Source organism: Ambystoma mexicanum, chromosome 14, assembly GCF_040938575.1.
Source record: "Ambystoma mexicanum isolate Mex_15411 chromosome 14, UKY_AmexF1_1, whole genome shotgun sequence".
NCBI classification, from domain to species: Eukaryota; Metazoa; Chordata; class Amphibia; order Caudata; family Ambystomatidae; genus Ambystoma; species Ambystoma mexicanum.
This window is the reverse complement of record NC_090940.1, coordinates 464,278,761-464,302,129: the sequence shown is the minus strand read 5'-3', so window position 1 is coordinate 464,302,129 and position 23,369 is coordinate 464,278,761.

The following is a 23,369-nucleotide window of genomic DNA, read 5'->3' as shown; positions in this document are numbered from 1 at the left end:
GCACATTGGTGTGCCAGTCTGCCCCCAGGGGGCCCAAACCCTACTTTCCCATCCATTGGGGAGTCTGTCTGACGTTTTGGGGTGGGCTTCTCCCCCACCCCAAATGGGGTGTGGGGGGCACCTCACAGCCCTCCCTGGGGGCAGATATCTGCCCGTAGGAAGGGACAAATGGGTTTTTACTGGGGGGGGGGCGAGGTTCAGTAGACCACCAGGGATGGCTTGCAAGGGGGCATGCTTGGGAAGTATTGATTTGTTTTTGCTGGTGTGACCATAGGTAATACATGTTTTTTGTTTTGTTTACAGCTTTTTCTACGCAAGCAGCTGCAACGTTATGGGAGTACTGTTTTTCATTATTCTATGGTTAGGGCCTACTGTCAGTAGGCTGGGTGAGACTGGGGCTGAATTGTTGGTGTTGTGGGTGGGAATGGGCCGTCTGGGCAGATATTTTGGTGGGCTAGGACACAATTGCAAACGTAGGCCACAAATTGCCCTCCATGCCAGCAGAACATGTGTGTTTCCCTGGGAGCGGATGCCTCCCATGTGGGTTGTCCATCTGCAAGCCCAGGCTGCAGCTCTGGCTGCATTAAACAAAGGAAAGACAAAAGGGCAACTAAATAAGGCTGCAAGATCTGTCCCCCTTAGCTAGACCTACGAACGTGTCAAAACATAAAAGATCTTGCAGCAACCATGTGGGCCCTCCTATAAGCATTGAAACTCACCAAAAGAAGACAACTGTAAACATTAAACCTTACAGACCAAAAAGTAATACAAATCAGTATAATATTTTATTAAATTAGCATACAAAATCACATAATTTCATCAAAAAAAGTTTAAAAATATAGTGACTATCACTAGAGCACTTAAAACGCTATTTAGAATCACATAAATATTAATACACGTAATACAGTGCGCAGTAAACCCGAAAAAATCGGGAAACTAAAAAAAACTCTGATACAAACAACTGGCTTTAATAACGAGTTGTAAGAACAGAGTGTGAAGACCAAATTTCATAAAGAAAATTTTTATTTGTTTTGAATACTAACCTAAGGGGTAGTCCCTACTTTACCGGGTACTGCCTCTCTATACCAAATGCCTAATTAGATGAATCCACCTAAAATTTAATCGGTGGTTCTAAATAGTTAAATATAACTTAGTAACATTTGAATGTTGGCAATGATACAACATACTCACAAACCCTACATGTTTCATTCTCAGACAAAGATAATACAAATGTGAGAAATTCATCAGGGGTAGAGCAAAAAAAACAAAAAACATTAATTGGTCTTGGAATAAACACTCCCAAAAAAATCAGGTTTTGTTTCCTTCACGGTGAATTTCGTTTACCTAGGAGGGGCAACATGGAAAGAACAGCGTCGACGTTTAACACATGGACTGTGCTGGGACGGGCGGGCAAATATATCTTCTTAGTAGATATAGATAGATCTTACATCCGAAGCGGCTAACCGCTCACTCTCGTCTGTTCCCCTGCATGCAGACAGATCCTTGGTCACCTCAATCTGTAACCCGATTCCAGTGCAGAAATGTTAAAAAATTACAATCGGTTTTGCGGGGTTGTTAACAAAATAAATGCTGCGTTGCACTGGGTGGTTAACAAAGTCAGTGTCATGTTGCATACGTTTATTATGGTCCTCGGCAGCAGGCACTTCTTTGTCTGCTTGAAGGTCTTTCTCACGTCTGTATCTGGGTCACGTACTCGATCACTCTGGCTGTGCTACGTTACAGGTGTCACCTCCAGGGAGGAATGGGGATCCTGCCGGGGATCCCTGGAGCTGCCGTGTGCTTAGGGGACGGCACACCCACATGGTGCATGGATGTCCAAGGCTGGGGAAATCACCTCCAACCTTCCTGGAGTTGCCGCTGGGCTGCATTACAGCTTTTCCCTTCGGGGAGGTATTGGCACACTGCCGAGACTCCCTGTTGGGTAGAAGCTGTAACGCAGGCCAGCCAGAACTCCAGCAAAGTCAGCGGTAATATCCCTGGCCTTGGGCACCCTTCTCCCATGTGGGTCTTTTGCGGGGCTTGTGGGTAATACATTCTGGGCAGATTTGCACAAGTCAGATATCTTTGAATTCCTACGGCTATCTAATATTCAGAAATGGATGGGGTTCCATGTTTTCCTTGCTGGCTTTGACACCCTAGGCCCAAATCTGTAGGTTGCCCACTTGAACAAAATGTGCTGTGCCGAAAGGCTTGGGGTTAACAGGGGGTTACCCTTTTCCTTTTGAGCCCGGTAGGTGCACCCACACATGTGAGGTACCGTTTTTGTCAGGACACCTGTGGGAACGCGGGAAGGTACGTCATCTGTTGTTGACGACGTGTTTCGGGGAGTGGACACCCACCGAAAGACACCGCCAACAACACATGGCCTACCTTCCTGCGTCCCCACACATGGCCCGATGAAAACGGTACTACACATATGTGGGTGCACCTTCCAGTGCGCAAAAGGAAAAGGGTAACCCACTGGTAACCCCAAACGTTTCGGCTCAGCACATTTTGTTCATGTGGGCAACCTACAGATTTCGGCGTAGGGTGTCGAAGCCAGCACCGAAAACCCGGAACCCCATGCCTTTCTGAAAAGAGGACACCTGTGGGAATCCACAGAGGTCTGCCTTGCGCAAATTGCCCCAGTTATTATTAGCCACAATCCCAGACAAAGTGTGATATTTGTTGGGGAAAAAACACAATGGGCCTCATTACGAGATTCGCGGTAATTGAAAAACGATGCTGGTAAGGGAATACCGGCACTGCTTACCACTCCGGCCTATTACGAGTAGACATCCCGGTATCAGCCCCACCGCTGAGACTTTGGCCCTCCGGCATGTGCGCGGGCATGCGCCCCTTCGGCCCGGCAATACCGGGATGCCACTAACAGGAGGCCATTACAAGTCACGCGGACATGCACCTACCGGCATCTAGAAGGCCGTAATTAGGGATACCGCGATACCGGCATCACCGGCATCGCTGAAAACACGTTAAAAGCAAACTGCTGTGAATCCAAATGCCACAGGTCCACACAATCAGCACAGGTGGAGGCAATGGAGCCTGGCCAAGCACAAAGGGAACACACCCACACCCCACACCCCTTCCTACACCAAAATGATCACACTTACTGGTGGAAATTCATGGCTGGAGGATATGCCTGCATTGCCACTCCATTAACCAACAGGTACAACCAGCACATCGAATAGACGCAGGAGGAGAAGGAGGGTGAGGCAAGCCCAGCAAGTTCCACCAGTGCAGCCACTGGTTCCATGTAGGCATCCACCAATTCCTCGCATCAGGGCCAGTCCTTACAACCTAACCCCTGTGCAGATCCACAACCAGTACCACCAGGACCAAGACAACATCACCTCTTTTGTGGACATGAAACACAACGACATGGTCAGCCTGATTGAAATCTGCACCGCTAGTCCCCTCCACTGAAGGTAGTAACTGTGCTCCATTTCCTGGCCACAGGCACCTACCAGCACACAGTGGGTCAGCTGCATGGCATAACACAACCCTGTATAACACGCATGCTGAACCAAGTGCTGGATGCCCTCCCGATGCACGCAAGGGACTACATATCCCTAGCACGCACTGGCCAGGAGGTGAATGACACTGAAAATGTCAACCTACTCACCCTTGCGGCACAACAATTGCAATATGTCAGACTTGCAAGCAGCCCACACCCCTCACATGTGACCACGTCATGGACACTCTCACTCCATCTGGTTGCGTGGTGAGTCCGATATGAAGGCCCCTCAGTCCTGTAAGTCACACTTTCCCTACACCATGTCGTCACCAAGTAGTGAACAGGCCAGATAGTTGCGCATATGTGTAGCCAGTGACTGACAACTGTGACATCCTGCTTACCAACATAAACAATGTACAGCCTTAGTACAGTTGTCATGGAGGAGATACCCCCACTCATACACTATTGTGGTGCCATGCAGGTGATGCTGGCTATCCCCTGAATCTGTGGCTCCTCACCCCTGTCAGGAATCCGCAGGACAGGCACGAAGAGGACTGCAAGCAGGCTCATACCCATACCCGTGTTGTGATCGAGCAGACCATTGGCCTGTTGAAGGCACAGCTCAGCTGCCTCAGCAGTCCTGTTGGCACACTGCTCTACAGGCCTGAGAGGCTGGATGAGATCATCATGGTCTGTGCCATGCTGCACAACCTGTGCATCCAACGTAATGTACCTCTGTCACCTGACATTGACCAGCAAGCACCGGGTGTGGATGAGGATGAGGAGGGAGTAGATGTCGCATGACGGCCAGGGCGCCATGCACCAGATGGACGTGCGGTGCGCCAATCAGTGCTTGACAATTTCTCATGAGAGACAGGGATGCAGAGAGTGGAATGGTGGCTGTACGCTGGGCACTGGGACCGTGTGCATATGGACACAGGGTGTGATGGTAGATGGACACTGTACAGTCTAATGCATTGAATGGACACACGCCAAATAACCAATGTCCACTTGTGATTTCTTTTTTTTAACACAACAGTTGAATTGAACAGTACATTTTGGCATAGTGAATTGGCCCTCCACCACTCCCTTCCCCTCACAACTCCACCACACACCCCCTCCCCCATCCACCCACAACTCCCCCACACAGCCCTTCCCCCTCACCTCACAACTCCCCCACTTACCCCCTACCACCTGCCCCTCTCCCCACAACTCCCCCACACACCCCCTCCTCCCTCCCCCTCCCTCACAACTCCCCCACACACCTCCTCTGCCCCCCAGCCCCACAACACCCCACACATGATGTGCAATGCAAGTTATTCTATACAATATGAGTCAGCACATGCAGGCTGCCCCTGCTACTGACAGCCTCTCTTGGCCTCCGGGGGCTGCATATCAGAGCGCAGTGCGGTGCGTGTAGATCTACGCATGGGACTCGCTTGGGTTGAGTTGGTAAATGACGCCGTGCCTCCATGTTCCACTGTTGGGGCAGGACACTTCACCTCCAAGGCCTGTGCAATCCGGGTCAGGACCTGCATCACTGCTGATAGCCCCTAGCATATCAGCCTGGTATTTGTCTCCATGGCCCCTGTCATGGTCGCAGTGTTGTCACATGCCTCCTGCCTTGTCAAGGAACCATCAGAAACATATTGCTTGACGAGATCTGTGAGTTCCTGCTGCCCCCCCTCCATTAGGGCCATGCACCCCTCTCCATCCCGGATGGCTGTGGAGGTGGATGGGACAACTGCAGAGGGGCCCAATGCAGGTCTGTCCTCTGTGGGGCTCCAGGCCTCTTGGATCGCCTCTCCTCCTGACTGGTGCAGAGGGGTGCTATCTGGGGTGCTCATTGGGGTGTGCTGGGGGGTTTGCTGGGGGCTTGGTGTGCGTGCACCATCCCTGGACAGGTTGTCGTCCTCACGTAAGCATTCCTCAACCTGGCACTGTCCTTCGTCTCCACTCTGGGGCGCTGAGGCAGCTGCCTCCCCTATGGAGCTGTTTGCAGCTGACTGGGTCCCGTCTGCCACTGCCTCCGGATCAGTGGATATGTCCGGTGTACCTTCTAGTGGTTTTGCGCCAGTTGTTTGCTGCCCGTGTGCCTTGGCATGTTGTATTGGTGTTGGTTTGGGTGGCAGTTGTTGCTTGGTAGTGGCTTTTGATGTTGATGGCCTGGTGCCGTCATCCCTGGCCCTGGCTTTTTTTCCTGGTGTCCTGGCCTGTGCCGCAGTATATGCACAGCGTCAAACGTTATCACATATGTTATTCCGCCCCCTTTTTTTAGTACTTAAGGACAAACAGGTTTAGTCTTTTACCACTGTCCGGGTAGCCAATCCGGTTAGGGAGGTCTTCCGTCCATTACCACTCTCACGATTACAGACGATCTTACAGTAAGTACATGCGGACCTCTCTTCGGTAGAATTTGCTATTCTCTTGATCTTTTCTATCTTTTGAGCAAGCCCTATTCCGCTTCCCTCAATTTTTGTAAGAAGTTTATGTTCTTATTCCTTTAGGGATCCCCTGATATTTCAGGTTTTCCAGTTGCCTGTTCTGTATGTTACTGCAAGATGACTCATCAATTTGAATTGCGACTATCTCATCAATAGATCTTCAGTCTTTTGGATATATTTGGCTAGGTGGTAAGTCGCCACCTTTATTACTCTTTCAAGACTAAGTCATTTCTCATAATCATCTTCTTGACCATATTTTCCGGTGTCTTTCTCTTTTTCATACAGTTCTGAGCCACATTACAAATACAGTCCGTATGTAACTTGATGAAGAGGACACACTTTTCTTTTTCTCAGTGATGAACAGCCACGGACATGTGGTTATTAGAAGTGGAACTATAGGTAATTGTTTTGTTTATAAAGGTATACCTTGTGGAACACATATTAGTCAGAATATGCTATGAATTAGATGTGTTATATTAGATGTTGTTTGCAGGGCTGATGTCCAAAAAGATATTATTCAGGTTCTAAAATTTTAATTTATGGTATATATATATATTTTTACTTATGACTATACTGCGAATCGCAGTTGACATGATTTACGTGGACTAATATGTATTGCTTAAATATTATGTTTTCCAGATTTTTAGAAACATTTAAAAATTAATGAAATTGCCCCTGAAGAAGTGATTTTTCTCACGAAACACGTTGGGCCTCTAATAAATCATTTTATTTGTACCAAAAAAATGTAACTGTGTCAATGTGTATTGATATGTGTTATCAAGCAATCACCTATATATGTTGCATTGAATTCATGTGTTTTTTGAAACATAAAATTGAAACTATAAAATTAATCAAATATTAGCAAATAGCAGGACTCTTTATTGAGCCACCTATAGAGTGCATAGGACGGGAGCTCCCACATTTGGGAACTTGTTCTACCGTGCACATTGTTGCAACCCATATGCCAGGTTTGTTATTTATCCCCCCCGACCTTAAAATAACTTATAAGCACTGTACCAATTTTATTAATTATTTCCCCAAAAAATCAGGAGTGCAGATTGATTTGCTTCTTTCTGTGCCGCAGTATACTCACCATTGCTGTCGGCATCTGTGCCTTTGGGGGACCGAAAGAGGCACGGCATCAGTGATGGTTGTACGTGCATCATGCATACATTGGTATTGGTGCAGTTGTACCCATGTGATGCATTGCTATCTTGGAGTTGTGGCATACAGGTTGCTTTCTATATTGGGTGGTTATTCATGTATACGCCAGGTTCTAACATGTGTAAGGTGGTGTATGCTGTGTGACATGCCTTTGTGTTGTGGACTGCGTGCAGTGTGACACAGTGACACATGCTGTTGAGCGGTTTGTGGGGTGTGTTTCAGGTATGGCATTGGCATGCTGCATGCATGTTGATGTGACAGTGCTGGGGACAGCATCTGGACAGGGATGTGTCCATGTGTGTGTGATGGCCCATGCATTGCCTATGTCACTATCACATTCATAGGCCATGGCCCTCATTACGACCCTGGCGGAAAGTGACTGACCTGACCGCCATAGCGTAAATAGCGTTTCCGCCATTGCACGACGGAGCAAAGTGCGGCTAATTCCGACCCATCGGGCACGAGCACTACGCCATGGCGGAAGTGCAAAGTCCGCGATGGCGGAAATGTCCCCAAAACGCCCCTCACCGCCGTCGTACGGCGCCCTAGGTGCAATTCCGCCACCCATCTTAGCGGTCACCGTAATGAGCGGCAATCGGAAAGTACGGTGACCGTAAATATACGGAAACGGAAGTAAAAACATGGTCCCGGAATGGGAAACAGCACGCCGTACACCTATAAAATCAGAATTCCCACACAACCATAAAAAATACTACCCTGAGACACATCCCAACCCGTCATCCACCCTAGTGAAAGCAAGAAAAATGGGAAAAGTAGCGAAGAAAGTGTGCGACCGCAAGCGGCAGGTCCACTTCTCCCGTGAGGAACTCACCGTGCTCACAGAGACCCTCCAGGAGAATGCTGCCGTCGTCTTCTCGACGCAAATGACCAGGACGGCACTTGCGAACAAGAAGGCCATATGGGCCCTGGTGGCACAGCGGGTAAGTGCGGTGGGGACCGCACCCCGCAACCCACAGCAATGCAGAAAGCGATGGGACGACTTGCGGATACGCGTACGGAGCATACTATCCGCCAACCATAACATTGCCACAGCTACCGGGGGAGGATCGGAATCACCCATCAAGTTGACCCCCTGGGAAGAAATCTGTGCCTCCACCATTGGAATGGAGAGTATAGAGGGAGTCGGAGGGATGGAGAAAGGAGTGCAGACATCCGAAGAATCAGGTAGGTGGGCCAAATAAAACAATGCTAAATCCACAATGTCCAATCATGTGAAGTACCATGTGTCCACATAGTGCAACAGTAACACATGTCCAGGAGAACGTCCACATACATTGGCCTGATAGCGCACTTTAAAACTCACATTAAATACATAAATAATTAAAAATCCTAAAAACACCCTCTACACGTGCAGCAGGCACACCCTAACTGCAGGCTGCAAAACAACTGCATCCTCAATCCACACAAAAATGAAACCACCTCCAAGGCCCTGACCCAAATCACCCTCAGGTACCACCCCAATGCATGTGATACATTGCCATTCCAATTTCCACAGACCCATTAATAACGCTCGCCCTCCTTTACTCCACCACAGGGTCCGATTCAAACGACGAGCTCCAGGACACCCCTACCAGCACACCTGCAAAGAGGGCCAAGACCAACGGCCAAAGACCCTCCACCTCAGCTGCACGGATCAAGACACGGCAGCAGCACAAATCAAGTGGCAGCACACAGGAGGGAACATCAACAGGCACCCCAGCAGCCAGCATGCCCACAACAGCACCACCACAGGTCCCCCCAATGGATGCCACAGAAGGCACTGCTTCTGGTGGCAGCAGCACCATAGGTGACACTGCATTAATGGCAGCATGCTCCGACACAGAAAACGGGGATGTCGATGTAGGATCCATCCATGACCTGTCTCAATCCCCCTGTTTGTTTCATCCCGTACACCATGAGGATACCACGCAGGGGCACCCACAAGACGACGACTGGCCATCCCCCACAAGCCCTGTGGCAAGGCAACATGAGGTGACCAGCCCCTCTGTGACACCACCGCAAATGGCCATGGCACAGCAGAGGCAACAGTCCCTCGACCAGGTGATCGTGCAACAGCAGCAACTGGCCATGCTCCTCAAGGACCATGCTGATGAATGTGGGGGTACTAAGGCAGCCATAGAAACATCAACTGAGACACTTAGGGCAGAAATGGAGAGAAGTACAGAGACACTAAGGGCACAAATGGAGAGAAGCACCGAGAGCCTGAGAGTACAAATGGAGAGAAGCACCGAGAGCCTGAGGGGGGAACTGCATGCGACGTCCAAAGACGTATGTGCTGAACTTGCCGCTGTGCGCCGTGTGCTCACTGAGCTCTCACAAACCCTTAGGGACATGCATGGACGTGAGCAGGCAGAGACATCATCCGTTGCAAGTTCCGTCCAGGGCAGCCCCCAACGTAGATCTGGGAGGAACCTGCGCTCCACAGGCAGGGGTGCCCCTGATACCCGGAGAGGGGGCTTGCAATAGCGTCTGCCCACTGACAATGAGCATCTTTGGACACTGGTGTTCGGGGGGGAGGTAGGAGGGTGGAGGGGGTGTGTTGGGCTCACTTGGGTGGCGGGTCGATGGGGTGTGTAACATAATTTCACATATGCTATAAACAATGCACGATCATCCAATGAGATGTGTGGACATTGATCTTTGTGTACGAGGCCTTTATAGGCGTACAGTCCATATTGTGCATGTTCCAGACACACACAGTGCCACAAGTCCCGTGTCCATGTATCAGCCACCAGGCGTGAGTGCTAGAAGCATGAATCTATGAGAATCTGACGAATGTCACGGCCCTCCTGTGCCTCGCGGACTCCTTGAGGGGCTGCCACATCCCCACCCTCATCATGACCATCTTCAGGTGCTTGCAGTTCTGCGTCAGGGGGCATGGGCACATTTCTACGTACGCACATGTTGTGTAGCATGACACATGCCATGACCATCTTTGCAACCTTCTCATGGCGGTACAGGAGTGCCCCGCCAGACCTGCTGAGGCAGCGGAAACGAGTCTTCAGTAGGCCGAATGCCTGTTCTATGACTACACGGGTACGTGAGTGGGCATGGTTGTAGTCCTCCTCATGCTGGTTCTGTGGGTTCCGGAGTGGTGTAAGGAGCCATCTCTTCAGTGGATACCCGGCATCACCTGTATGTGGACAATAAAGGATGTTTGTGGAATGACATTGCTACGTACGCACCCCCCCCCTTCCTGCCAGGTCATTGCTGCATCACATACCCCACATTATCATGCATGAAATGAGACTCGCCGAGTAGCCAGGATCTGTTCCCTGCGTGTCGCTCCATGTAGCGTGGTATTGTAGAGTTCCTCAAGACCATAGAATCATGGGTTGATCCAGGAAATCGGGCACAACAATGTGTAATGATCCTGTTGGAGTCACACACCATTTGTACATTAAGAGAATGAAATTGTTTTCGGTTGCGGTACTGGGCCTCCATGGCATGTGGGACGACCAATTCCACATGGGTGCAGTCGATGGCACCAATGCAACCCGGTATGCCGCCAAGTGCATGGAATCCCACTTTTGTGTTCGTAATTTCCTGCTCCGAGCGTGGTAGAGAGATGTAGTCGTCTGCGTGCTTCAGGAGGGCATCGAGCACTTGCAATAGTGTCCGTGAGAACAGTGGCTGTGAAATGCCATGCAACTGTCCGACTGTGTGCTGGTAGGTGCCTGTGGCCAGGAAGTGGAGTACAGACACCACCTTCAGTAGGGGTGGGATGGCGGTTGGGCTATCTATCATGCTGACAAGGTCAGCCTGTGTCATGTCCACAATGGCGGTTATGGTGTCCCGGTCCAAACGGTAGAGGGTGTGGATCTGCTCATCCGTGAGGTTGAACGGATGTGCTCGGAGGCGTGGGATTGCGGGCTGCCTGCGTGGTGGTAGTGGCTGTGCTGGCGGGCCTTGCTGGCCCTGCCTTGCCCTCCTCCTCCTCCTGCGTCTCCTCTGTGCGGCCGGTTGTTGTAGTAGTTGGTGTTCGTCTTCTTCTTGAAGTTGTAGTACTTGCAGTGCTATCAGGTCCCCCAGGGCCAACATCGCTAGTCCTGCCGGTAGCATTTTGGAGTGGGTGTGGTTGTGGGAGGGGGTTGGGTGTGCAATTTATGTGTTTTCAGGCTGTATAGCCTCCACCTGTGGTGATTAATTCCACCTGTGCAAGCTGCAATCCCCTTTGGGCGAGCACGTCCCGCACACAACGCTGCAATTCGACGCATGGCATCTTGCTATTACAATCATGTATTTGATCCCGATGGCAGTGAAATATTGGTTCATATGTTCATTCTGCTATGGTCCCATTCTTTCACATACTATCTTTGCAGTCACGAACAAACTTGTGTAGGGTCAGTGGAATGTAGTACTCGATTAACGGTGGACCCTCATGCAGCACTGTACCGAGGTTCACCGACGGGCGGGGCGTCCCATTTGTGAGTGAAGCCAGTTGCCATTTTCACACACTGCCGCACTACATGGATGAATTTGTGATTTCGAGCGGTCACAGATGCCTTTTCGACGTGATGTTGCAAATGAGGAATTCGAAGGACAGCGCTTTCGGTTTTCAGCTAGCGGCGAGGAGACGCCCACAGGTCTGACTGCAAATATAACGTTCTATTGTTTAATGTCCTTGGGACAGGGGCCATGGCGAGAATGCAATGATTGATATGAATAGTATGGGATGCGCAATAGCGTAGTGGACGATAAGGCAGGACGTTCCCAAATACATGTTACTTCACAACACTAGAATTCCGGGCTGGAGCACAGTGGATTTTGCAGACTGCATTACGCACAGACTCAATGGAAATTTCACATGTTATGTGAGTAAATAATCAGGCGTTTTCATTCCGGGATGAGGGAATGATGTATGGATGCATGGACAGATGATTTAATGGAGAGTTCGCCATGTTCAGGGCTTTTTGGAATCTATCCACCTCCCCTGCGCTATGTGATGCAGAGCTGCCATAGTGGGACCATTGTCTATCTGCCCTTGTTGAACCCTCCCTGTCTCGACGCGCCTTCAAACACTTGTGTCTATGCACGTTACTAATCCCATCTAATGGATTCTGTTTTGACAGACGCATGCACACAAACACTCGTTTGTAATAGTGTTTTCACCTCGATTTTTATAGTTATGATTCGCAAGTGATTTTTGGGTGGGAATAATCCTTTTGAGTGGGCTAGCATGCATATGGCTGTGGATTTAGTGTGATCATTGAAGTGAGTAATTCAAATGAAGTTCTGATGCCCATACTATTCTTTTTCATTTCATTTGGGTGACAGGTATCTCCTCCCCTTTTGCCGCTGCCATCTGTATGCCACTCCTGCAGATGGCTTTTACTCCCGACACCTGCTGCTTCGTGTTAATCAGTGGAGCACCATTACGATCTTATGGGACGATCGCCAATGGGCCACATGCCCTTACGCAGTACTAGTGGCTAGGAGCAACATATCGACCTTTCAGCTGGACTAGTGCCTACCTAATGGGACGGCCCTGCGGTTCTAGGCGCTTCCATGTTGCCTTTTTGAACGTGAATGTAGCCCCTGTGTACCATGAAGGAACAGGGCGTCACACAAGAAGAAGCTGGTCATTTATTGCGGATGCAGCCCACAATAATGGAATATATTTTGGAGTTCATGACCTAATGGCTGTATGGGCTTGGTGATTTTGTTGTGCATTAAATTTCTATTCTGATATTAACCGTGTAGCGTTCTTCTTTGCAAGTAATGTAGCATATTCCTATTTGTGGAGCGATGTATTGTGAGAAGATCTGCATTGGGTTCCGGCTTCTGAGTATAGTTGCGTGGTACTGTACTGGCCGCGTTTGCCTACGAAGCCCAGTGTGGTCAGGGATAGGGGCTACCATTATGACTGTTTTACTGATGTCATGCTCAGGGGCGGGGGATTAGCTTTTGTGTAACAGATGCCGGTCAGCCAGGTGGATTGGTGGAATGATGTGATTATCAGAATATGGCTGGTCACAGGTGCCTGTGTTTGCGTGCGTTTCTTGGAGGGAGACTGAGGTCATGTCCATTGGAATAGCTTCTGTATTCGTGCCATCTGTGCCCTGCAGCTCCCATTGGCCCCTCTTGAGATGAGCCTGGCTGCTCAGTCACTCTGCCAACTTGTGTGGTACATGCTTATGCTGATGGTTGGTTTGTTTACTGGCAGGAGTACAGGGCTGGTGCAGTCTCACTCAGGATACTGCTTTGAATGTTGCCTTACACTGGTGTCAAGCGATGGGGGCCTGTTGTTGTTTTGTCTCATATTTCAGTTCATATTGCTGTACTTGGACCTTCACATGCCTGTGCTGCATCAGTACGGCAATGGTGACATGGCAAATATGGATGGCCACTCACAAGGCACTTGGAGCCCCTAGATTCATTTGTTCGTTGGCATGCATGAGTGACTTGTACATTTCACTGGTTGCATTGTGTGACTTCATTGCACCTACGAGGAGTTGTGCAATGTGGCCAGGGAGTGGTGTACAGGCACTCAGTAGGGCCGTTTACGGTTGGTTCGCGATGCCGTACTTCTCACCATGGCGGAATGGTACTTTCCGCCATGCTTGATGGCGTTAGGTACATGTCCGCTAGGGTCAGAATTCGCGTACCGTTGCGCCATGGTGGTAATTACGGTTTGGCATGGCGCGCGTGCGCGTACTTGGTGCAGTTAGCGTTGGCGTTCACTACGGTGTCGCTAATGGCATCGTACTTTACGGTGACGGGTCATAATCGCACCGAGCGCTATTCGATGGCGGTATTGCATTTCCGCCATCGTTTTTCGATTTCCGCCAGGGTCGTAATGAGGGCCCATGATCATGCTTTGGTTTCCTATGCTTTGGGGTTCCCCGTTTTCCTTGCTGGCTTCAACAACCTAGGCCCAAATCTGTAGGTTGCACACATGAACAAAATGTGCTGTGCCGAAAGGCTTGGGATTACCAGTGGGTTACCCTTTTCCTTTTGCGCCCCGGAAGGTGCACCCACACATGTGAGGTACCGTTTTTGGCGGGACACCTGTGGGAACGCAGGAAGGTATGACATCTGTTGTTGGCGACGTGTTTCGGTGAGTGGAGAGAGGGAAATGTCTCTGAAATTGGCTGGAAATAAAGACAATTCTCAGACATTTTGCTCTGGCCACCCACCGAACACACCGCCAACAACACATGGCCTACCTTCCCGCGTCCCCACACGTGTCCCAATGAAAACGGTACTGCACATGTGTGGGTGCACCTACCAGGGTGCAAAAGGAAAAGGGTAACCCACTGGTAACCCCAATTCTTACGGCACAGCACATTTTGTTAATGTGGGCAACCTACAGATTTGGGCCTATGGTGTCGGAGCCAGCAAGGAAAACAGGAACCCCATGCATTTCTGAAAAGAGGACACTCATGGGAATCCACAGAGGTCTGCCTTGTGGAAATTGCCCCAGTTTTTATTAGCCACAATCCCAGACAAAGTGTGATATTTGGTGGGGAAAAAACACAATGGGCCTCATTACGAATGTGGCGGAAAGGCAACAATGGTGCTGGTAGTGCTACCGGCACTGTTGTTACCTCTCCAACATATTACGAGTTATGCTTGCCGGTGCCAGACTGCATGTGTGGTCTGACCAGGCGTGCAGACCGGCACCTGCGAGTGGAACTCGTGATTGCACCGGCACCGTCATTAACGGTGCCGGTGCAACCATGCTCCCGACCCCCATTCTGCCCTATAGGGCAGAATGGGGATCGGGAGGCCGGCCATACCGGCACCCGCTAATGGGCAATTACCAGCCCATTCATCTCATAATGGGCCGGTAATGGCCCATTCGCGGGCGCCGGAGCCGGTAGCGAGTTTGGCGGTAGCCGTGCCATTAATAAGGGCACGGCTACCGCCAAACTCGTAATGAGGCCCAATGTTCACTTTGTCTGGGGTTCTGGGTAATAAATTCTGGGCCGCTTCGCGCAAGTCACACCTCTGCGGATTCCAACGGGTATCCTCTTTTCGGAAATGCATGGGGTTCCCTATTTTCCTTGATGGCTTGGACACCCTAGGCCCATATCTGTATGATGTGCCCTTCCACGAAATTCATCAAATTCTTCTGTCGGAAAAGACTTGGGGTTAGCCGTGTTTTTGGCTGTCCCCTTTGCCCCCAGGTAGGTGCACCCACACATGTGAGGTACCGTTTTCATTGGGACACCTGTGGGAACGTGGGAAGGTAGGCCATGTGTTGTTGGCAGAGTGTTTCGGTGGGTGAGCCGAGAGAAATGTGCGGCAATTGGGTTTTTATCACCACATTTTGGACTTTGCCAGGCTTTCTGGGTAATAAATTCTGAGCCGATTTGCACTTGTCAGACCTCTGCAGATTCCAAGGGGTATCCTCATTTCGGAAATGCACGGGGTTCCCTGTTTTCCGTGGTGGATTGGACACCCTAGGTCATAGCTGTATGGTGCGCCCTTCCACGAAATTCATCAAATTCTGCTGTCGGAAAAGACTTGGGGTTAGCTGCGTTTTTTTGGCTCTCCCCTTTTCCCCCAGGTAGGTGCACCCACACGTGTGAGGTACAGTTTTCACCGGGACACCTCTGGGAACACGGAAAGGTAGGCCATGTGTTGTTGGCGGCGTGTTTCGGTGGGTGAGCTGAGTGAAATGTGCGGAAATTGGGTTTTTTCGACGCATTTCAGATTTTGCCAGGCTTTCTGGGTAATACATTCTGGGACGATTTGCACAAGTGAGACCTCTGGGGATTCCCACGGGTCTCCTCTTTTCGGAAATGCATGGGGTTCCCTGTTTTCCTTGGTGGCTTGCGCTTCCTAGACCCATATCTGTATGGTTCGCCCTTCCACTAAATTAATCAAATTCTGCTGTCGGAAAAGACTTGGGGTTAGTCGCATTTTTGGCTCTCCCCTTTGTCCCAGGGTAGTTGCATCCACACATGTTTGGTGCCGTTTTCGTCAGGACACCTGTGGAAACACAATAAGGTAGGCCATGTGTTGTTGGTGGCGTGTTTCAGTGGGTGAGCCGAGAGAAATGTGCGGAAATTTGGGGGGTTTTCGCCACATTTTGGAATTTGCCAGGATTTCTGGGTAATAAATTCTTGGCCAATTTGCACAAGTCAGACCTCTGCGGATTCCCACGGGTGTCCTCTTTTCGGAAATGCATGGGGTTCCCTGTTTTTCTTGGTGGCTTGGACACCCTAGGTCCATATCTGTAACGTACGCCCTTCGACGAAATTCATCAAATTCTGCTGTCGGAAAAGACTTGGGGTTAGCCGTGTTTTTGTCTCTCCCCTTTTGCCCCCAGGTAGGTGCACCCAGACATGCGAGGTACTTTTTTCGTTGGGACACCTGTGGGAACACAGGAAGATAGGCCATGTGTTTTTGGCGGCGTGTTTCGGTGGGTGAGCCGAGTGAAATGTGTAGAAATTGGGGTTTTTTCACCACATTTCGGATTTTCCGGGCTTTCCGGGTAATACATTCTGGGCCGATTTGCGCAAGTCAGACCTCTGTGGATTCCTACATGTATCCTCTTTTCAGAAATGGATGGGGGTCCCTGTTTTCCTTGGTGGCTTGGACACCCTACGCCCATATCTGTATGGTGCGCCCTTCCACGAAATTCATCAAAATCTGCTGTTGGAAAAACCTGGGGTTAGTCGCATTTCTGGCCCTCCCCTTTGCCCCCAGGTAGGTGCACCCACACATGTGAGGTACCCTTTTTGTCGTGACACCTGTGGGAATGCAGGAAGGTATGACATTTGTTGTGTTTGCATGGTTTTAATATCGTTTCGATCCTTTAGCTGCTGCCCTTTGTCAGACAACCCTTTCATTTCCCAAATGTGACCTACATTTAGTTGCTGCTTTAGGCACCATAAATTTTTGTAAACTGCACAAGTCATCTACCCTTGAAAAGGTTTGCCTGTGGCTATTCAAAATATTTATGCTTGCCCTTCCACACCCCATTGGTTTTCTTGATTTACACATGCTAAGTACGTCTGTTCAGGCCTTAAGCATAAAACTCCTGCGTACCATGGCTTCGATTCTTGGCTTGTGGCTTGTGGTATTGCTTGTTTTGTGAAACATTATAAAAAAAAGTGTTATTTCCTAACTGCAAGAGTCAGGGGAATGTAGCAGAGCATTGTTTTTCTCAAAATTCCTAGAAGCCATATTGCCGTACCAGGCCAACCATGTCCACCACATACCTGTTTTTCGATCATTTTCCTGCTTTTCCCCCAAATTATGGAATTCTCCCCTACCTAGTTGTTGCCTGACCTGTGCAAATCACCCCTTCCTAAACTTGGAATTGTGTCTACTTTTCAGAAATGCATGCCTTTCTATCCTCCAATTCGGCTTTCCTACCCTTTTGTTCCATTCCATCCATGCATGTCCAATTGGCAAAAATGGCCACAATCTTTCCACTCAACCTGTTCTTGAAAGCCAGGAAATTGGGGAATCCAGCACAGCAAACCATTTGTTCCTAGCTCTTACAAGGAAAAAAACCACAGGCTTGTTTGTACATCCTTTTATTGGCATTTTTTGAAAAAACCTAACATATTTGCCCTTTTTGCTTATTTTCTCTCACCCGCTACAGCAACCTAAGATTCCTGTGGGGGAAAAAGGGGCCAAATTTGGCCGAGATATCTCATGTAACAAAAAAGTTACAAGGCATTGAACTGCGATATACCGAAATCAGCAAAAAAGGCCTTGCACTGGGCGGAAAAACCCATGGCACTTAAAGGGTTAAAATATGGTTCTGTGCTCGTGGTGTGACTCCATTCACCTCCACAGATGTTTAAGAAGCTATCTTTGTTGACATTCCATTTATTGAAAAGTCTTTTTTGTAGTTTAGCACTTAGTTATGTTAGTGGGTTCATTCTGTTTAAAACTAAAATGAATAACTTCCTTTTGAGAAGGATTGCACTGTCTAAGAGAGGTTCTAGGATAAATTTTCTACAGTAGGTTTTAAGGGTTGTGCATGATTTCTCTCCTGTTTTTATAAGGTTCTGAAGGACTCTGTGGCAGAACATTTTTTGTAAAATAATGTATTTGGCATGGTTACTTGCGACTACGTCAAGATTTATAGGTGCAGTGTTAGCAGTAGTGGTAGCTGAAGTCTTGTTAATCACTTTCTGTTTTGTTTTACATTTTGAAAGAGGAGGCAAAGTTTCTGTACTGGAAGCTTGTTTTGTTTCGCTTAATGACTGTATTAGCTGTTTTGTTTGAACTTTTTGTACAAATTCTGCTAGAGATGGATGCTTTTTTTGGACACTTTTATTTTGATTCGCTCTACTTCTGCGTTGCTTTCTAGGAGTTGCTTTTTGGTAGGCATTCTTTGAGGTCTGTTGGAGAGAAAAAAAAAGTGTGGGTTGGACTGTTGTGCAGTGTATGTGTGCTTTGTGCATGCGTGTCTGAGTATGATGGTAAGGATGATTGTGCAGGTGTGTGATTGTGTAATGGGCAGCTACATCAAGTTGGGAAGGCTATTCTTGTATTTGTGTGTTACTATGCTGGGGTTCAGATGACAATACAAAGTATGCAGATGGTGAGGAGAAGCACTAATACTAATTATAATGGTAAAGAGTTAATACACCTGTTCGTTCTACAATACTAGAATTCTAGTGTGTTTGAGTAACAGAACATCATGGTAGTATTGTACTTACTTTTTTGTATGGAAAGTAGGTTTCTTCTAAATTCTTGTTCGTACTTCAGACACTGCTGCTTTTCAGGAGAGTGGTCTTCACTGCAATTGTAAAAGAAAGAAGTTTGTAAATATGTGTTTTTATAGCACTGTTGTTTATGTAGACATTGATTTTTTGCAGTACTAGTGTTTTCTGATAACAGCATAATATGTACATGCACTTTCCTTTGCCTGTGTGCATCCTCTATATTTTACTTAGACTCTGTTAGTTGAACATGCTTTACAAATGAGTATAATAGTAAGTGTACAGAGAACACTTGGCTTCTTAAGGCTGGGTTATTGGATGTTAGGAGATAGAAGAAATAATCATATGCTTTTTTGCTATTTTTAGAGTGTAAATGGCAGAAACTGTACAGAAAAGCATGCAATGTATGCATTTGTGAAGGTGTGGGAAATAGAGCAGAAGGATTTGATGTAGAGGCAGTGATGTTGTCTCAGCTGGGAGCCTTTGTAATGATATAGTCTATCTGTGTGAATGAATAAAGGTGCATTTACTCATCCTGGCTGCGTGTCATTTTATGATACACTACAGAGCCTTTTTCCACAATTATACTGTTATTTCTCTCATCTTTAAATATGAAATGACACATTTTTAGATAGCTGTGTGTGTAAACAAAACTGTGGAGAGCAGACAGGTTTGCAAGTGACACTTGATCATAGCAGATTGGAGAAACGACAGCAAGTTTATTTTACAGGTTATACAGGGTAAGTGGCAGTTACTCTGTTTATATGCATTCATGCAAGAGCTGTACATGTACTGTGCAGAAAATATTCATACCTGTAGTTTTTGTTCATGCATGTGGATGTGCATGAATCTGCAAGTAGAAATATTGGGGACTTTTATAGTAGTTGTTGCTGTAGGTCCTTTGCAGTCACAGTCCAATTGTACTGAGAGTGATCAATAGTACATCTAAAGTGCTGATTTGTCATGATGGAGTTAGATGTAGAGTTCTTGCATGTGATTGGTGGATGGTTGTGTGACTGCTTAACAGTAGCCAATGAGGGAATGGTGCAGAGAGTGAAGTGGAAAGGGTAGAAGGGCTGCCCCATTGTTACACGCTCTGTGGACACCGCAGCTGTCCGTGGACAGGGTGTGCCACATACGGGACTTCACAACATATCTGGAATGGAAATAGGCCTGTCGGGATCAGCCAATCGGGTGTTGAGGTTGTGGTTTGTATTGAAAGAGGCTGTGTGTAGTGAAGATGGCAGAGGTGGAGAAAGTCAGGGTGTTGGTGCTCGGAGATATGTGTGTTGATAGTTTGGAGCAGTATGCTAAATGTAGGAATGTAGCAAAGAATTTTGATGTAAAAGGAGTGGAAGTGGTGTGGAGAACTGTGCCTGGTTTTAATTTGCAGGCAATGTTGGAAGTTTGTCATGATATGGCTAGTTTCAATAGTCCAGATGTAGTTGTCCTTCACTGTGGTGCTGTGAATTTGGGCTATGTAAGTGCCCCTACTTTGTTGCAAGATCTGCAAAACTTGGTTCAGGCAGTCATGATAGTCCTTCCAAATGCTAAGGTTATTTTTTCTGCTTTGTTACCTAGGGCAGTATGGGACAATAGTTCTTTTTTTTGTCCTCAGCAAAATGTTGCTAGGTGTTTCATTAACCAAGGCATGTTTGCTTTTATGATTAGAGCTGGAAAGTTCTTTTGCAATAATGACAAAATTGAATCTGGTAATGTTGTTTACTTTAAAGCAGATGGCATTTCTTTATCTTTCATGGGAAATGCCATGCTGTTTTGGGATATAAGGATTGCTTTGGAGAAGCTAATGTGAAGATATGTGGAGGAAAATAAGAAAAAAATAAAATACAAAATAAAAGGTGTTTCTAAAGCAGCTTAAAAAAAAACAAAAAAAAGCTCTTTCCAGAGCCAACCTCAAAGGGGAAATGGGGCACACTATTTCAATTTTCATTCCCCACTCTCAGATTTTACAATTTGTCCACAGACACTGCGGTTGTCCGCAGACAGCACGTATTACATACAGGGATTTTGAGGTTAAGAGGTATGGAAATGAGACTTAGCAGAGCGAGGGATTGGTCAATAAAGTTTACTGGGTGTGATGTGTAAGGAGAGAGTTTGTCAGAAAGTCTTTTTCCTGAGAACGAGAGCACATAGCTATGGCTGTTTGTTTCAGAAAGCAGATTGTTTGGATTTTGGGAGATTCATGGATAAATTTGTTTGAGGTGCATGCAGATCGCTGTGGAGTGGCTGCACATCTTGGATTCCCTCATGTGGAAGTGCACTGGGATGGAGTGCGTGGAATGAAGTGGCTGGATTTGGTACCTCTTTGTGCTACATTGGTGACACAGTGTCATCCAGACATTATTATTATTTTATTATTATTCATTGTGGAGGGAGTAGTTTAGGACATGTGTCTGGAATCTCTTTGCAATTTGCAATGAAAGAAGGACTTGGGAGAGTCATGGACATGTTTCCAAACTCCTGAGTAATAGTTTCTCGTATAGCTCAGAGACAAACGTGGCTGTGTTCTTCTACATTTGGTCCACAAATGGAGAAAGCGAGGCGCAATGACAACAAGGCTGTTTGTGCCTTTTGAGAGGTGTTGGCATGTCCTCTTTTCACAATGAAATATTAGATTCGGTAGCACACACATTTTTCAAAGAGATGGAGTACATCTTACTTTTGCTGGCAATCAGATTTTTCTGTGAAATATACAAAAAGCATCGGAACCCTTTTTGGAATCATAGCAATCCATTTTGCAGTAGGTGTTGACCATTTGTTTTCGAAAAAAAAAAAAACACAAAAAGGCTTTTTTTGCCACCTCTTCCTGTTAGGGAGAATTCTCTGTTAAGGCTAATTTCCCAAACCTAGTGAGTCCCCCAGCAGCTTTGCTGGATTTTTGGGGTTTATTTTTTTCTCCTGCTAAGAGTGAGACTCTTTTTCTCCCACTCTTAGACATGATTTGAGATATCCTTTGACTTTGTAATGTGTTTTATGGGCTATGGGGTCTTTTACTCCATAGGGTTGCATGTATTTTTGGTAAGTGTGTTACACAGCACCCTCAGTGCAGTAACACAGGGGTGTCATAGTGACCCCCAAACATAGACTCCATACCATGGGACTGACTACTGTCTCCCAGGGCATGTAAAGTCACCATTGACTTTACTAGTCTGAAATTGGGAACAGAACCAGTACAAATCATCATATTGTGGAAGTACTGGTAGGGGTAATTAGATTGCCCCTGGGTCTGTTTTTCGAGGGGGCACTGTGCAGTCGCCCCTCGTCAAGTTTCTGGCTGGTGGCAGTGGTTACCACGCAAAATATTCCACTAGAAAATTTCCTATGGGATTTTCCCATTCATTTTAAACGCACCACTTTTTTGGTGCAATGTTAAAGATACCGCCGGGTTATTTATTTAATATTTATTCCCCGGTTGGGTCTTTTTGCCAGGACTCAGTTTTAAAATGGTGTTTGTGTTCGCCTCTGTAACTCCAACCCAAGTTGAGCCCTTTGTTCCACTTTTTGGCGGGCTTCTCCACAGAAGCCTCCAAAAGTGGTACACTCTGTCTGGGTCTACAGGATGTGTGGGAGGGGGGTTTAGGCACCCTTGTCTGAGTTGCCTTGGCAACTCAAGTCGCACTCTTGTGTGATTGGCCCAGTGGTGAGCCGCCCGGCTCACCACTTAGCATGTTTGAGTGACAGCTAGGACTGATGAATGGGGGTTTTCTGCATAAAAGCGGAGCTTTGGGGACTGGAACTTCAGAAGTCGCCACAGGACCAAAGAATCCAAAGAGGGAGAAGCTGAGCCAACCTGCAACAACAACACCACCGGTGGAGCCCTGCTGAACCATCTCACCACTTCCCAACGACAGAGAAGATCTTCATCCCGGAGAGTCTTCTTCCTCTGAACTGGTGGGGATAACCAGTTTGCCCTCTTTTTTGCCTTCCTGGATCGTCTCGTGGTCGAATCGCCCATGCCAAGCACCCCGGCGGCCGGATAGCCATGCTTCACCACTACTCCAAATAAAAGGGTAGTACCTTTTAACCGGGAAACTCAGCGGCTGGTTTCTTCCCTGGCAGTGCAACAACCTCCAGCTTTCCTCCACATCGAGACCTTGTCTTCCCCTGGATGAAGCACTGACTTGCACCCCGCTGCCAGGAAAAACTGCCCCCACTGGAGCTTTCTCACCATTTCAGGTACTGTGTCCCGCCTGGTCTCCCTTGCAAGAGACTGTTCAAGGTGTCCCATAAATCCTTGACTTTCTATCCTGGGGTGACTTGGAACCGGCTAACTAACTTTTCCTGACTTGATCCAACCCTTTTTGAACTATCTGCAAAGACTCTTTAAAAGTACTATTCAACTGTGTGATCTTGGACACATTCCGCCTTGCTCTCTCCAAGAGTGGGCCTGGCCTATGACTTTCTTGCTCCGCAGTAGACTCTGCCTTTTCTGATTTGCTCTGGTTCTCTTAAAGTGTTGGTATTGTGTATGTTTCTAATTCTGCCCTTTTCCCTCCCTTTTTAATTAACTTATTGGAGTGCCATCTTAGGTTAAGCGCTCACCTCTGTCTGAAAATAAGTGGTGTTTTAACTAAGACTTGTTCAATTAGTGATCAGGGATGTATACAT